Genomic DNA, 16,183 nt, shown 5'->3' with positions numbered 1-16,183 from the left:
GATTTTTATGTAAAATACCCGTTCCAATTGTTAAAAATCAAGTGTAGTATTACAGATATTTATGTAAACGGGCATTTCTTAGTGACTATTACATATGTATCGTGTAAAAAGACCCATTTGAACAGGAAGTTTACAGAAAATTTATAAAATTAAAAAAATGTTGGGAAATTTCATTATGTTTTTTGTAATTTTTCTGATATTTTTCGGAATATTACATAAGAAGTAAGTAAATTGTAATAAAAATGTGTTTCTCAATAAAAAATGGTAAAATTACGAGATTTTTATGTCAAATTCCCGATTTAATTGTTAAAAACACATTAAAAAAGTATTTGTCCCAAAAGTTCCATGTAATTTTACAGATTTTATGTAAACGTTCATCTCTTAGTAATTATTACATATTTATTATGTAAAAATACCATTTAAACAGTAATTTCTACAGAATATATATGTAAAATGAAGAAATGTTGGGAAACTTCATAATGTTTTTTGTGATTTTAATGACATTTTTTGGAATTTTACATAAGACGTGAGTAACTTTACACAAAAATGTAATTTTCACAAAATTAGGTAAAATTATGAGATTTTTATGTAAAATACCCATTTTAATTGATATAAACACATAATAAAATGTATTTGTATCAAACATTCCATGTAATTTTACAGATTTTATGTAAACTTCTATCTCTTAGTGATTATTATATATTTATTATGTAAAGCGACACATTTAAACAGTAAATTTACAGAAAATATGTAAAATTAAAGAATTTTTTGGAAATTTTATATTATTGTTTGTAATTTTCCTGACATTATTCCGAATATTACATTACACGTAAGTAAATTTACACAAATATGTAATTTGAAAAAAAATTTGTAAAATTACGAGATGTTTATGTAAAATTCTCTTTTTAATTGTTAAAAACACATAAAAAAAAGTATTTGTCCCAAACATTCCATGTAATTTTACAGATGTTATGTAAACTTCCATCTCTTAGTGATTATTACATATATGTTATGTAAAAAGACCATTTAAACAGTAAATTGAACAGAATATATGTAAAATTAAAGAAATGTTGGGAAATTTCATAATGTTTTTTTGTAATTTTACTGATATCTTACGGAATATTACATAAGACGTAAGTCAATTTACATAAAAATGTATTTTTCACGAAAATAGGTAATATTGCGAGATTTCTAAGTAAAATTCCCTCTTCAATCGTAAAAAATACATACCAAAATGTATTTATCCCGAACATTCCATGTAATTTTACAGATTTTATGTAAATATTCATGGCTTAGTGATTATTACATAAATTTTATGTAAAACTACATAAAAATTATTGATTTTACCGAAAAAATGAAAAATTTACGAGAATTACGTAAAATGTCATATTTTTCCGTAAATTTCCCAGATTTTTCGGGAATTTTACAGGATTATGTAATTTTTTTGCATGTAAAATTACATAATTTTTAACAGTGTAGAAAGTAAGTTACCTATTTAGACGCGAGCGTATCTGTCAATGTCAAAACTGGTTGTAGTGGTTCTGCTCTATGCTTTCTAACTTCTCTATGGCTGTACAGACAGACTTCGCAAAACAAAGATGCCTAGTTTACTACAGAACCCTATAAAATAAATTAACCGTCCAATCTCAAAGTAAATATCATAAATTTCGGTAGAAACGAGCGATTTTAACATCCGTCATATTAACAAAAAATATGAAAACATATTTCAGAATTACTTCATCTCTTCAGGGATGGTATAAATAAAATTTGTAGCATTCAGGGGGCCGATTGTGCTTTAACAAACATTATGTTGTTTTAAATTTATTAAAGTCGAAGATTGCTCATTTATTTATTTTTACTATTTATTTATTTTTAAACACATGTCCAGCTCACAGCGGAGGCCAAACCCCAGAACGTGGAGAAACATATCAATCGTCTCTAATGTCAAAATATTTAACAATACTCAAAACAAGTAAAAAGTGACATATATCGCCCAATAATGAGTAGCTTCAACAAGAGCACGTTGGCGCACCGTCGACTGCTGGCTACAAGCGGACGGTAGGTGAGGCGAGAAACTACCTTCGTTTTAGCATTATAAAATGATGGGTAGCACAATATTGTAAGTAGAGTTAGACCAAGATGAGTCTACAACAATTCTGATAGCACACGTAGTGCAAGTGTTATTTTTAACGTCAAACTTCTATGAAATTATGACATATTAAATAACACTTGCACTGCGTATGCTATCAGAATCGTCGCATATTTTTCTTGGTCTAACTCTATTACCCTACCTTGTTACCTGACCTTCATGAGCTACACGTTCGTCATTCGAATTTTAACCATAATGGTGGTTGATCAGTGCCTCCTGGTTAGCTGGAAAACTATTTTGTATACTATGTCATTGGTAGGTGTGGACAAACCTTAAGCGAATGACGTCACAACTCTATAACGACAACCAATCAACGTAAGCGATGGTCAAGGTCATATCAAAACCTTAACAGGTTATTTCAATCTAAATCGGTTCAGTACTTCTATTGCGAACTCGTTTCCTTTGTGTCCCTTCCTGAATCTAATTCCCTGTCCAACGTAGCTTTTTATAAGTTTATGAAAGGTACATTAATAGTGGTAGTTTATTTTGTACGTGTTGGAATAGTTGCTTTTGAGAGATTGTTTGGATTTTCCCCGTTGTATGTTCGGGAGACGTTCCTTTAGAATATAATTTTATCAAGTCTGAAGAAATAGGTTCGAATTGTAACTATTATTATAGAACAAATAGAACCTTAATAACAAATGGGAGGATAATGAATATAACGATATTTGCGCTGAATTAGTTTTCAATTCATTGTGTTTTTTAACTCAAATGTAAATTGTATTTAATTTATTGTTGTATCACATAATTTTAGTGGTTAAGTACAAAGTTTATACTTAAGTATTGCTTGTGTAAGTTGAAAAACGTGGGCTTCTGACTTAAAATAAACGTGTATTAATTTTTTTTTATTAATGTTGGCCGTGTCCATTTTCTGTCCACAAATCACACGGGTCAAGTCACTTATTTGAATTTACGTCTATGTTAAACTCAAATTCAGTTCCAAAATGCTGTAATCTACAAATCAAACGGACATAGTGATGCAGCAACGTTCCACTTTAGTTAGATACTACCAGCCTTATTTGACCCCCTTAATGTAAGAATTTACACTAGTAATGAAGCTCTAGATAAAATGGAGAATATTTTAAGGAATTTACTAAAACTTTTCAAACAAAATCAAACCTTATGGGTTTATATTAAGGTATAAATTTAAAAAGGTTTATTTCGGAAACGTTTTGATTTTAGTCTATCATTCGTAGCACAGTCTGCGATGGGCTACGCCGTAGCTATTTTCGTAGCTCGTAGCACAGCTACGCAAATTGAATGGTTATTCATTTGTGCAATGGCACAATTAACTGGCCAAACGTATACCTTATGACGACTACATAAGGTCTACCATTGGTTACACAGTTTGCTGTTTCTAGCAAAGACAGATATTGATTACGTTATGCATTTCACACACCGAATGGGAGACGGAAGCGTTAACCCTTATCTTGGCAAGGCTCAAAATATCTTAAATATAAACATTTTTTTAGTTTTTTGTCACCTATTGAGCATACTAGACTATTAAAAAATAAGAAAAAAAATCCAGGATTTTCCAGTTTCGGAAAATCATATGTATCATATTTGATACAATGCCAATAACTCGACAAAATAGTTACCTACTTTTTAGAAGAAAAATGAAGATTTTAATAAAAATAAAACATGTAATGCAACAGAAATTAGCATTTACGGCTAATTAAACGCAATCTAAAGCATCAGATGACTATTAAACCTGTAAAAATAAATTATATCTACGAATACCTGATCACATGGGCGGAAAATTAGATCCCGTAAAGTTTCAAAAAAGTCGTCAGCAAAAAGTTGAGTAAAATATGAAAAGTAAACAAATAATTAAAATTAAAAAAAATACATTTTTTTTTACTTTTGGGCCATTTTTTGCCATACACATATTTTTCCGTGCTACGGGCTACGGCGTAGCAATAATGCTACAGCCTACGAATATATAGTTAAATAACATCTAGTACTTAAAAAATCTAAGTGTAATAACTAAATAATACGACAACTAATATTAAATAATTGAAGCATGTTTTGTAACCCCACAAAAATTAAAAAATCATGTAAAAATATTTTGACGATGACTTGGCAATGTATTAAATGTAATACAATCCTTTCGATATGTACATTTCTGAGTTCTTGGCAGTGTATCAAATATAATACATAACAGTTTCATGTAAAGTTCTGTGTATTAAATGTTTTTAAATTCGAAGGTATTGTAAATATGTATGCACTAAGAGACAGTTAAGATATCAATATGTAGATTATGGAAAAATATATACTAACATAAGAAATAAATGCAAAACTTCCAGTACGAACCGAAATCTATTGTTTCCGCGGCGCCATGTTGATTATTACTAATTAATTTACAATGACACTCGTGTCAATTATTTTTTTCTATAAGTAAGGAGGGTAGCTCGACATATTGATGGCAGAATTATTGTGTTAGGTAATAAAGTGAACCTGCTAGATTTTTTTAAGTTCCATGTATCACGGGTGTTACGATGCCAAGATAAGGGTTAATTAAGGGGCTACCCGAGGTTTTCATCGATTTTTGACAAGTTTTGAATCGTATCTCCTTTTTTTGTACTACAGATAAAATTATAAGACAAACGGTTGTCGGTTATCGGTTCTTCAATCTTTTATCTCCGGTTTTGTCCACCGGATTTTGAAAAAAATTAATATTAATTTTTTTATGAATTTTTTAAACATTGTCTAAAAAAAACACTTTTTTCGTATCTAGTTTGCAGTGAAGGATCTTACATGCACGACATCTACATATTTGGGTTCGTCTTTGAAGTCTCGAAAATCGTGTCCAAGGTTTTCATTTTAAACTAATTAACACAAAAGTTATGGCCAAAAAACCAGTTTTTTGGCCTAAAATTGTTCAACTTTGATGCCAAATATCTCGAAGACGATGAACTTTAAAGTAAATATGGGATACTATATTGCTTAAAGCCGTTGCTGTTAATATGATAACCTACAAAAAACATTAGAAAACTAAGGGATTCAAATCGAAGGTCATTGGCGTGGGGGAGCCCCTTAAGGCTTTTCATATGCAGGGACATGGAACTGCCCTATCAAACATAACAAGCGTATGTTAATTCGGAAACCAGTTTAATCTTGTACTCCGTTGCCCAAGATTACGGTGAACGATTGAAGGAGATAAGGTGACAGTCCATTTCCAACGACAGCTACACTACTGTTCATTTTACTATGGAAATTGACAATGACAGCGACGCGTTCAGTACCGGTAGTGCAGCTGCGGTTTGAAATGGAATGTTACCATTAACCCCTGGAGCGCCCCAGAATTACCGTAGTATGGAACTCCTATACTAGTGACCAGCACACGTGTCTGTGTACCAAAAATGAAATTTTTGCCAAAAACTTATTAACTATGTTTTAACCTTGACAATCTTGATGGTTAGCACTCATCTCACGCACGACTTTCAATTCAATGAAACAAATAAGTGTTAGCTTTCAATTCTCCCTCCAAATGTAAAAGTAACCCGAGTCAGCCACTTACAACCGTAACTTAGGGGGTAGGCCGAGAGACGAGCGTAATCTTTTTTTTTAAATTATGAATGGGCTTACTCATGGCCACAGACTAGCCGAAGCGTAGACGTGGCCTACGATGGAGCGAGCTCGCCCAGAAGGTGCCTGTTCACTCTTGAATTGAAGGTTGCCGGGTTATAAGAACACGGAAATACAGAGCAAGGAATTCCATTCCTTGGCAGTGCGCATAAGGAAAGAAGAAGCAAAGCGCTTTGTGCGAATTGGTGGAATATCTACCAAGTAAGGATGGAAACCGGCCGTGCGTCTAACAGTCCGATGGTAGAATGGGGACGGTGGAATAAGCTCGTGTAGCTCTTGGGCACACTCCCCGAAGTGCAACCTGTAGATCGGGAGGATGTAATCGGGCTTACCTCATTGATAAGGGGTATTTTTAGACATTTTTTTTACTCGTACAAGACCAAGAGGTCAATTCGAACCCCTCCAGCCGCGATGGCAGCTGAGTTTGGTAACCAGTTGCCAAAAAGTATTGAATGTTGTTTGTTAGACAACCAGTTGCTAAAGACGAATGACTATTCTTGTTACAGAATTTTTTCTTTCACCTTTGTAGTTTCGCAACCAGTTACGTACATTTAGTTATTATTCGCGAGTATATTTCGCTCGTACTTGTCCGTACATGTTAACGCGAACGATACACACGGGCGAATGAGGTCAAAATGTTTATAAACATAATTATTGTATGTAAGTTTGAATGGGCATTTTTATAAAATAACATTAGAGATAATTTGATCAATAAAATATGCAATTGGCTTAAGGAGCCATTTGAGGGTAGATTTTGTTTACTTTTATTTAAATACCTGAAGATACAGACTATAGGGAACAATCATAGTCTAATAAAACATGGTCTTCTCTTCCCAGAGTGACACAAGCCTACATCACAATAACATTGCCACTTTATTTCAACATAACGGTTACATGGGTACATTATATCTATGGTTAATAAGTTAAAATAATTATTATTTTTTATAATTTTCGTTTTTTTTCTCCATAGATTTTTTTTTATTTTTTTTACATAACTTAACAAACAACCAGCGATCTCTCGCACTACATTTCACTCTGAAATTAGAGGCCGGGCGTTGAATGCAAACGAGCTCGGCACACCAATTGCCTTCGTTTGTTTGTGCGTAATGTGGATCGATAGCTCCACCATTCTTCCCAAACAATCCTGGAGTTCGGGCATTTCTATTTAAAGTTGTACCAAAAATGTTTGTGTTACATTTGGGCATTTTTGACATACGGGTCGGAATGTTGGACTATCAAAAAGACTCACGAACAGCAATTGCACGTCAACGAGATGAAGATGCTGCGATGGGTATGAGTAACCCGTCTTGACGAAGTCCGCAATGAGTATGTGCGAGGGACGTTTAAAGTAGCTCCTATAGATGCGAAGGTGAAAGAAGGACGATTACGTTGGTACGGGCACGTAATGAGGCCTGAAGAAACTCATCCCATAAAACGGGTCCTCAACCTCCCAGAGCAGCCGAAGGGACAAGGCAGGCCACCATCTACATGGTGGTCTAACGTGCAAAGAGAGATCCAGAAGCAGAACATTAACCCACGGACAACCCGAAATAGAATTCTTTTGCGCAAATGTACGGGAAGACCCGACCCCAGATAAACTGGGATAAGGGTAGGACAAAGAAGTTACAATTGGGCATTTTTATATTATTTCTACTCAAAATCACGAGCTTTTTCCATTTTTACCGAGAAAAAGTGACCCCAAAATTTTTGGTCCGTTTGGTTACGGTTTTCAATACAATTCCTTCTATGACCGTAACAAAACAGACAACAAAAATTGTATGAAATTTTAGGGACACTTGTTTCTCGTAGTAGGATCGAAAGAACTCGTGATTCTGACAGGCCTATTCGGATTTCGAGATGATTACAAGATCTTGAGACGATTTAGAGATCAACAAGATCTACATTAGATATCGATTAGATGTGACTTGGATATCTAAGTCACATCTTGTCGAAATCGTTCAAGAGGACCTCCAGAATCGCGGAAACGTCAAATTTGACATATCTATCTTACAAATATCTTTAAATTATCCGTATCGTAACTTGTTAAAGTCTAGTAGAAATCTAATTCATTTTCCGAATCGAGCCGTGAGTGGAAATAGTATAAAAATCACATAATCTAAAATGCAAGTTAAGGGTACAACTTTAAACAGAAATGCCCGTTTGCGAATGGAAAGAATGAAAATAAATTATTCAACAGTAATTAGTGATGATATCGTTTTCCTGGAGACTTATTCTGAATAAAAAGGTTACTCGTACTTATTTAAGCCGTTTCATTCTAATTTGTATTTGAGGAAATCCTTAAACGGAAAATGATATTAAATGCTTGCCAAAACATTATTATTTGTGAAATGAGAATTTTATTATGAACCTACTTAACGAAATATTTATTCAAGTGGAGCGAAGGTCTTTATAATTGTAATTGTATACTTTTATCCTCAAAAATTAACAAACACATTCAAATGAGCGGGTGTTTTATACAAATTGGCTAAAAAATAAGTGCATTCCCGTTGCTAGGGAGGTTTTGGAACTGAGCTACATTTACTATGGGACCAACCTAGAAATTACAAAAAAAAATTTACCCTTCGGTCAAAATAGACTAGCCAATGTATGAAACAGCTAAATTTTTTTTCGCGATTACGTGGTTGGTCCCATAGTAAAAGTTGCTCAGTATAATCTACATCCCTGTCAAAGGGAATGTACTTATTTTTTAGCCACCCGGTATGCGCTGAACTCATGCAATAAACGGAATGTACCTATCATATACATATAGGGGACAAAGAATACATTATGACTTAACTTTATGGGAAACAATAAAGACCCGTAATTTTGGCTACCGCAATGTCTCAAGACGAAAGTCTTCGACCAGTGTGTGTTGCCAGTGATAACATATGGAACTGAAACGTGGCCGCTTACTGTGTGCCTCATAAGAAGGCTCAAAGTCAACCAAAGGACAATGGAGAGGGCTATGCTTAGAGTCTCTCTGCGTGATCGCATCAGAAATTGAGGCCATCCGCAGCAGAACCAAAGTAACCGATGTAGCCCTCCGTATCGCTAAACTTAAGTGGCAGTGGTCGGGGCACTTAGCCCGTAGAACCGATGGCGGTTGGGGCGGAAAGGTTTTCGAGTGGCGACTATGTACCGGAAGTCGCAGCATGGGTAGACCCCCCCGAAGGTGGACTGATGACCTGGTGAAGGTCGCCGGAGTCCGCTGGATGCGGGTGGCGCAAGACCGGTCATTGTGGCACTGATTTAAACTTTCACGATTATTAAACATTATCAAACTGCACAACCAATGCACAAGACCAAGTGCGGGTAGTTCGAAAAACTCGCGCGGCTAGAAGATGTTGATGTCAACTTGAGCCAGTCTTCTCCGAGACCACGGGGACAACGCCGTCCTCGAAACGTCGGAGGTAAATCTTAAAACTTAAATACGCGATTAAGTCCCGTTGTGCAGTTTGATAACATTGTGGCACTCTTTGGGGGAGGCCTATGTCCAGCAGTGGACGTCCTTTGACTCATATGAATCATATCATATGATATGATGATGATGAATTTTGGCTACAAATTAGTCTCAAAGTCTGCCAGAGGTCAGCTATGTTGCAATTTGTATATGAATTGCGAGAATTTCCATAGTTTTAATTCAGTCGTCCGTAGTTGTGAACTTTGGTTGATAACTGTGAATCAAAGCGCGTTTAGGAATAATTCACGCTTTTCGGTAGATTTCCTTTAGGATTTATTTATGTTAATCACTCTGGCGGCTCGATTCGGAAAATGAATTAGATTTCTACTAGACTTCAACAAGTTACGATATGGATAATTTAAAGATATTTGTAAGATAGATATGTCAAATTTGACGTTTCCACGATTCTGGAGGTCCTCTTGAACGATTTCGACAAGTTATGACTTAGATATCCAAGTCACATCTAGTCGATATCTAATGTAGATCTAGTTGATGTCTAAATCGTCTCTAGATCTTGTGATTTTCTCGAAATCCGACTAGGCCTGTATAATACTAGTTATAAAACTTTTATGGACTAGTCTTTCCTATGGACAATATAACCGATTTAGGTACATTTTACTAAATCTTACATCATACAGCTTTTCTGTATTAAGTTCCTACCTAAAAGGGTTCATGCCAAAATCCTGGTGAGGGTATTTATTCGTGAGTTCATCACAGATATTTGTTCCTGATTTATGGATGTTTTCTATGTATTTAAGTATTATTATATTATATTGTTTAATACACTAGCAGCTGAAAGCTGATGCGTGTATATCACTGCACTTGTTTGTTTAAGGATTAATGTTAATTTTGTTTGTTGTTTAAGTGTTTGTCAAGTCTATTTTTAAAACTGTTCACTGAAGGAGCACATATCACTGTTTCTGGTAAGTTACCTATCTATTAAATATATCTTCGTCTATTTATCCATTACGCAAGCCTTTTGGGCTTACTGTGGGGCTAGGTCGATTTGAGTACGATAGTCCCAAAATGTTTATTTTAGGTATATGATCCGTCTAGTAGGTTGAGATGGTCTATTATCCAAGTTCAAACTAAGCGTCCGTACTATAATTGAATATAATTTCTACTGCTATTGAACGCTCAGACGCTTGCATAATTATTAGTTCGGACTAACTTTAATTAAACTTGGAATTTATAAGAAAAAAGTTTCCTAGAATTATTTAAATTAAATAATAACTAAGGTTTTAATTAATTAAGATACCTGCACAAAAGAAGCGAAATAAAAATAAAGATGGACCTCTATCTTTATTTTTATTTTGCTTCGCTCGGGTAGTTCAACCAATTTGCACAAAACTTTAACAAATTATACAATTAACCTAGGGCTGGCTCATTTCTAGAAAATAATAAAGAATAGGCATAGCTATTTAGCTTGGGAATGTAGCCAGCGTTATGGGCACCATTCCGCAGGGGCAGATCTGGGGGATCTGGGGGGAGATAGGTGGATAAGTTTTATTTATTTATTTTATGAGTTTATATTTATTTATAATTTCAATAATAGTTTATAAGTATTGTTATTGAATAAATCTTTACATTATTTAAAAAACCTTAAATCATTGTGATTATTGTGAATAATGTTAATGTTTTCTTAAATATTTTTCTCACTGCACCCACGTTCGAGAATCTCTGTTTCGCCCTATGGTGACTGGTAGATAATGCCTTAAGACATTAAGTCCGGCATTTGTACTTATTTTTACTGTGCAATAAAGTTTAAATAAATGCAATAATAAATGAATAATCACTACGAAACCGCATGAAAATCCGTTCACTAGTTTTTGTGTTTAACAAGTACATACAGACTAATTATATATATTTTTAAATGTATTTTTGTATAATAAAGAGTTTACCACTAGGTATCTACTAGATACTATAGCAATGTCGTTGGTACAGTCGACGTCAAAGATATGTTTACACTTTTTGCCTTATTACAAAGCAGTAAGGTGCAAAAGTGTAAATATATTTTTGACTTCGGCTGTACATTCTGTTTGTCTTTATGATATTTACGATTTTCCCCACCCGTAATCAAGTTAGCCCAGCGTTGGGACCTTATTTATATTTGTGGTGAGAAAATATTATACCGTTTCCGGTTCCTTAATTAAGACGGAAGTGGAGGACCCGCGTGAAATCGCCTTTTCATACAAACGTAGGCCTCATTTTCCTCTCTGGATATTACCAGAATGGAAAATATGTGACGTTATCTATAAAAAGGAACCTTATTGTCGATGGCGCTTACGCCATTATTAACAATGCTCCGATATAAATACAGTGCCCCGCGACGCTGTGCGCCATCGACAATAAGGTCCCTTTTCATAGATAATGCCCCATATTTTGACACAAATAGTTGTATATCAACCACAGCTATGCCCCTACGTTTGATTGTTTTTCGAATTTTTAATTATTAAAAGAGGAGCATTTAAGATTTGTATGAAATCTGTTTTTTGCTCCTAATTTTTACAAGAATCAAAAAGTCAAACGTGGGGGCATAGCTATGGTTGGTAGGTATACATCAAGTTATGTCAAAATATTTTCCATAATGTCAATATCCCAGAGAGGAAAATGGGAACTACGTTTGTATGGAGAAGCGGCCGTCCCCTTTCCTCTTAATGAAATTGGGCCAAGGGTGGACTTGGAGTTTGTAATTATTATTCATGTTTTCCTCTCATGATTTTTTTTATAATACTCGTACATGTATATGGCTTTATTTACCTTAAACTAAAAATAGGTGAATAACTTAAGTAAAACTACTTAGCTAAGACACGGTTACTAAAGTATTGAAATACGCCTTTAAAAACCAATGACAAAGTTTCATTTTATGCACAAGAGTGTGGCAAAGTCATTTCATACAATTTTGAGTTATTTTGAAAAATAATGTATTACTCAGTAGCAATGTTTGTTTTAATACCCTTCTGCCTTGAAACCCTCGAAAACCTCAAGATTCTATTATTCGAAAACGAAGTATAGGTATAGCTGTAAAATATAATTTTCATTCATTAATTTAGTTAATTTATTATTAATATCTTCATCAATGTGATATCCAATCTAGCCCCATTAGTAATGAATTAATAGCGAAATGTTCAGACAATGAAGATACATAATATATGTACCTATAGTTAGATACATATAGACATACAAGCGTGGTATGTTCTCTAATTAATACAGGCATATGATAATACATGAATAATAGGTAAATTGTTTCCCGTACACGTCGGGACATGTACGAGTATACAACATTATAATAAATACGTGGAGCCCAATTCTGATTTTACTATTTGTTACGGATTTGATTCTATTTTGATATGAACTTGAAAATCATCACGATAATTAGTGCATGCAAAATGAAGAGAAAGTCATCAAGGTTGTATCAAAATTAAATCTAAACCCGTAACAAATTATAAAATCTGATTTTGGCACATGTTCAGTAATTTGTACAAGCGTTATGTTTTTAAGGATGTTTACATGGAACTATAATTATCGGTGACAATAATTTGTATGGTGACAATATTTTTTCGAAATTACAATATGAACGCCTTGTGTTGTTTAGTACAGTTAGCAGAAATAGTTGCTAAGCGGACGAGGTGTTCAAAATTACCTTGACACGCTCTTATTCTCTTAATAATAAAGTCGCGTCAAGATCATTTTGAACACCTCGCCCGCTTAGCAACTTCTGCTGCTGACTGTATAAGGCATTGAATACTGCGAAGGTTGAATGAAGTGTAGCCATAATTATAAAGGTGCCCAATAACTCATTTTGTTAAAAACATTGTCTCCAATAAAACTATGGTAGTGGGTTCAAGTCCCATTTGGTAAAAAAATATTTTTTCGATCAAGAACTTCAGCTTTTAATGGTCAAAAACTCACTGCCGTATTCGAACTTCAAGATATACACAAGAGACGACACGTATTAGATCCATTCTAGATACGTTATACTTTAGATATCAACTAGTTCTTTTTTGCAGTGCAATTCGGGCAACCAATGTCACTTTTACGTTAGATAGAGTAAGATATCTATTAGATGTGAATTGGATATCTAAGTAATATCCTGTGGAAATCGTTAAAGAGCATCTCCAGAATCGCGCAAATGTCAAATTTGACAGGTTAGATCTTAAACATATCGTTATCGTATCTTGGTGATGTCTAAAAGATATCTAATAGATATCTATGTTAAAATCCGAATCGGGCCCTCAGTCAATTGTTTAAAAAGTTTTGAATCAACATTGAAACGGAGCTACTTTATAATACACATTAGGCACGAGGCTATAGAGGGCAATAGCAATATTGAAAACAAGCCAAAAACATTAAAAAAACTTCGCCAACTGTTTGCACGCTCGATCGAAAACGAATCTACATATACGATATCTCTTTGCCAACATTCGATTTGCTCTTTGACTATGGCATGGCAAAGTTGCACATGGCATTTCGAATGCTTACTTTCGTAACATCATATCCCTGATTTTTTTATGGAAAATTGGACTTTATGTTACAGGTTAAAAGGTTCATTTTGTGATTATATTGGAGTTGGTTAAGAGTTTGGAAAAATTATCAAACACTATGTTGCTTCGGCGTACAAAACGTGGAAAAAATGGAGCGAACTTTTACGGTCCAAAAGTGTTTTTTGAATCGAGTTATGAGAATATGTTTATTTTTTGTGTACGGCGGCGGTATTTGTTTACTTTTTTTTTGCTTATTGTAAATAAATTATGAGTTAGAATGTAATTCAACGTAGATAGGTATTGCCAAAAAAATGAACGAATTTGCCAGAATGACCTTCAACCGCGAACAATGGCGAGAATTTGTACGGTTAGCAACATTACCTGATATAAGCAGTTGACTGCGACACTCTGCAAAGAGTACCTATAACGACAGAGAAGACACTCTGCAAAAAGTATAACGATAGACAAGAACATACAGGGTGGAAAGATAAGTCGGGCCCTGGAAGGAAACTACATTAAATCCTTAAGCTGGCTCATTTTACTTAAAGGAGACATTCCTTTATTTTTTAAAAGAAACAAAACTGCATTCGAAGTATTTTTCTTTTTTTCTTTAATTTGGCTAGTCTAAAAAAATCTTGAGTACTAAATATTAGATTTTATGGATATTTTGTACGACAGACGAGTGTAAGACCTAATGTTTCTTGGAGAAATGTTATCATTAACATTGACTGTATCGACTAGTAGAATAAAATTGCGAGTTTTTATTTTTTGGATTTTTTAGTCGGTTTGAGTCCCGGGCGAGGCAAGCGAGTTTTATAAAATATTTGAATGCATTATCAAACTGCACAACGGGACTTAATCGCGTATTTAAGTTTTAAGATTTACCTCCGACGTTTCGAGGACGGCGTTGTCCCCGTGGTCTCGGAGAAGACTGGCTCAAGTTGACATCAACATCTTCTAGCCGCGCGAGTTTTTCGAACTACCCGCACTTGGTCTTGTTTATCAGTTTGAACGTTTTGCGCACTAGGGATGTCACTCTGTCGACACACAACACTAACGATATTCGATTTATCGACTGTCGATATTCGTTTCCGCTTACATTTACTAATGACTGGATTCCATGTGGATGAGATCTTAAAACCCTCGTCCCGATTAAAATTGCAATGTTTTTTGATTTCAATGGCTTCCCGCACTTTTCTACTGTAGAAATGGCGATCCGTGGAGAGGATTTTAGGGTTATGCAGCTCAATCCAGTGGTTTGGTCCTGACTCCAGCAAATGCTCAGCCACCGCAGACTTGTTGACCTGACGATTTTTGACAGCTGCGATATGTTCCTTAACTCTTTCCGTTACCCCTTTTACATACGGCAAAAATGCCGGCTGTCTGGAGACATCAGGACGTTTCCGCCTTGCCTTTCGTCTGGGTTGCCACTTTTTTACCTTGTACCCGTTCCTCCTTAGTACCTCCTGAATATGCGACATCTCACTCTCTAAATATTCAGGGTCACACAGATCATGTGCTCTGTTTACTAGCGAGGTAACCACCGATTGTAAGTGACGAGGATGGTGGTGAGAAAGGGCGTTCAAATACCTGTCAGTGTGTGTAGGTTTCCTATAAACAGTATGAGTTAGGGTTCCGTCCACTCGACCAATCACTTTCACGTCCAAAAACGGCAAACTGTGCTGTGATTCCAATTCATACGTGAACTTCGTCTTCGGATGAATTGAATTTAGATATCGGAGTAGTTGCTCCACCTCCTGTTTCCCACCCTTCATAATACAGAAAACATCATCCACATAGCGCTTTCACAACTTCACCGCCCAAGGCTGCAAGTTTATACTGGCTTCGATATGCTCCATCCAGATATTTGCCAAAACCGGTGCTACAGGGCTACCCATGGCTACTCCATCAATCTGGAGGTAATAGTAGGTATAGGGTAGGGGTAGGTAGGTAGGTAGGTAGGTAGGTAGGTAGGTAGGTATGGGAACATATCGCAGCTGTCAAAAATCGTCAGGTCAACAAGTCTGCGGTGGCTGAGCATTTGCTGGAGTCAGGACCAAACCACTGGATTGAGCTGCATAACCCTAAAATCCTCTCCACGGATCGCCATTTCTACAGTAGAAAAGTGCGGGAAGCCATTGAAATCAAAAAACATTGCAATTTTAATCGGGACGAGGGTTTTAAGATCTCATCCACATGGAATCCAGTCATTAGTAAATGTAAGCGGAAACGAATATCGACAGTCGATAAATCGAATATCGTTAGTGTTGTGTGTCGACAGAGTGACATCCCTAGTGCGCAAAACGTTCAAACTGATAAACAAGACCAAGTGCGGGTAGTTCGAAAAACTCGCGCGGCTAGAAGATGTTGATGTCAACTTGAGCCAGTCTTCTCCGAGACCACGGGGACAACGCCGTCCTCGAAACGTCGGAGGTAAATCTTAAAACTTAAATACGCGATTAAGTCCCGTTGTGCAGTTTGATAATGTTTAATAATCGTGAA

Source organism: Cydia fagiglandana, chromosome 9 (genome assembly GCF_963556715.1).
Source record: "Cydia fagiglandana chromosome 9, ilCydFagi1.1, whole genome shotgun sequence".
Classification (NCBI taxonomy): domain Eukaryota; kingdom Metazoa; phylum Arthropoda; class Insecta; order Lepidoptera; family Tortricidae; genus Cydia; species Cydia fagiglandana.
This window is presented reverse-complemented; position numbering follows the sequence as displayed.